Below are 2496 nucleotides of genomic sequence, written 5' to 3'. Positions count from 1 at the left end.
TATATATATATATGCATGTATGTGTGTATATGTTTGAGTGTCTGTGTTTGTCCCCCCCCACCATCGCTAGACAACCGATGCCGGTGTGTTTACATTCCCATCTTCTAGTGGTTCGGCATGAGAGACCCATAGAATAAGTACTAGGCTTAGAAAGAATAAGTCCTGGGGTCGATGCGTTCCACTAAAGGCAGTGCTCCAGCATGGTCGCTGTCAATCAAATGACCGAAACAAATAAAAGAAAAGACAGCTGCGCCTACACCTATAAGACGTCAAAAGAGATAGAAAGAAAGAAAGAAAAAAAGAAGGAAAGAAAGAACGAACGAAAAGAGTGAAAATGAAAAGCACGATTCTGTTGAACATTTGAATGATATTTCTTTTAGTGACAACCCAGATTCACAACTCCGCTTCAACTGTTATTTCAAACCAATTCATTTGATTTACGTTGTTAATAACTCAGGAATATCTCAAGAATAAGTCATTTTGCGGTGTAGACAGCAACGAAACATTGTAATTCAATTCAATTCATTTCGCTTGAATTCACTACAATTTACTCTTATTGTATTGTTATAAATAGGACGGAAATTTAATTGTATCTCGCTTGTCAGTATCTGGGTTTCGCACTAAAGTGTTTTGGTTATAGAAAGCACACAACGACATTCATTGACTTCGAACTTCCAAACTTACATCTCATTGAGCAATACTGTACCAACACGTCTATCTACGGACCCTTTTCTCTCTCGCTTTCTTTTGCTAGGGATATGCCTGGAAACGTATATCAATGCTACAGCCAATCTTTGTCCTCCATCTCTTTGAACTGTTGTGTCTTTATCTCTAACTATCTAATCACCTGTTGGCTTTTCATTGAGCCATCAGGAAAGCCACTTAGTGCCTGATTTAGAAATAGCAGCCAAATATCTCTCTCACCTCATTGTCAACCATATATTGATTAAAAAAATAAAATGAAAAGACACAGGTGTCGGCGTGGCTAAGCGGTAAGAGGTTTCGTTCCCAGTCACATTTTGCCAGGTTCACTTCCACTGCGTGGCATCTTCGGCAAGCGTCCTCTGTTATGCCCTCGAGCCGACCATAGCCTTGTGAGTGGATTTGGTTGACGGAAACTGAAAGAAGCGAGTCTCATTTTGATATATATATATATATATATATATATATATATATACACACTCTTTTACTTGCTTCAGTCATTTGACTGTGGCCATGCTGGAGTACCGCCTTTTAGTCGAGAAAATCGACCCTAGGACTTATTCTTTGTAAGCCTATTACTCATTCTATCGGTCTCTTTGCCGAACCGTTAAGTTACGGGGACGTAAACACAACGGTTGTCAAGCGACGTTGGGAAGACAAACACACATACACACAAACATATACACATACATACATACACACATATATATATATATACATATATACGACGGGCTTCTTTCAGTTTCCGTCCACCAAATCCACTCACAATGCTTTGGTCGGTCCGAGGCTATAGTAGAAGACACCCAACGTGCCGCGCAGTGGGACTGAAACCGGGACCAAGTGGTTGGGTAGCAAGCTACTTACCACACAATATATCAATGTGGGTCCGTGTTTGTCCCACACCATCGGTGTTGGTGTGTCTGCTTCCCCGTAACCTAGCGTTTCGGCAAAAGTGATCAATAGAATAGAATAAGTATCAGGCTTTTAAAAGATAAGGACTGGGGTCGATTCATTCCACTAAAAAGTTTGACCAAAAGAACCAGCTATTGCAAGCAAAAATAAATATTGAAAGAAACACATTTGGCCAAATTTGGACATACGATAATTTAATATAATAGAAACGATATATATATATATATATATATATATATATATATATAGCAATTTACAACGGCAAAGCGAGATAACTCCTTAACATTAATAAACACCATTATACTCCAAACAGAAGAAAAAAAAGTAGTAGGCTGTGATCTAGCATGACAGTAGAATAACTGAAATTAATATGATAAATAAATAATAAAGGTATGAATAAAAGAAATGTATTTATGTAAGTGTATGTAGATGGTTGCGTTTTTGTACTTAAGGAGAAATGCTTATCTCCCTCTATGTGTATGTATGTATGTAACCCTCTCTTTCTCTATCTATCTATCAGTTGAGATATTGAGAAAGACAGAGAGAGAAGGAGAGGGTGAAAGAGAGTTAGTGAAACTGCAAATGTAAAAATATTGCGAGGGGGGGAAAAAACCGGGTATGGACTGATTATAAAATCTGGCGAATGGTAACTGATATGAAGTTAGACTGTTTGTAATTCGATAAATATTAAACACACACATACTATCACACAGACACTGTCTCCCGCGCCCCTTCCTCTCTCTTTCCCTCTCTCAGTCTCTTTCTCAAACACACACACACACACACTCTCTCTCTCTCTTTCTCACAAGCATGTACATATTAAAAACCCATGAACATTCTTTATCTTAATTTGCTAGGCGAATACAAAGACACTTCTAGTCA

The sequence above is a fragment of the Octopus bimaculoides genome, chromosome 10 (genome assembly GCF_001194135.2).
Source record: "Octopus bimaculoides isolate UCB-OBI-ISO-001 chromosome 10, ASM119413v2, whole genome shotgun sequence".
Lineage (NCBI taxonomy): Eukaryota > Metazoa > Mollusca > Cephalopoda > Octopoda > Octopodidae > Octopus > Octopus bimaculoides.
This window is presented reverse-complemented; position numbering follows the sequence as displayed.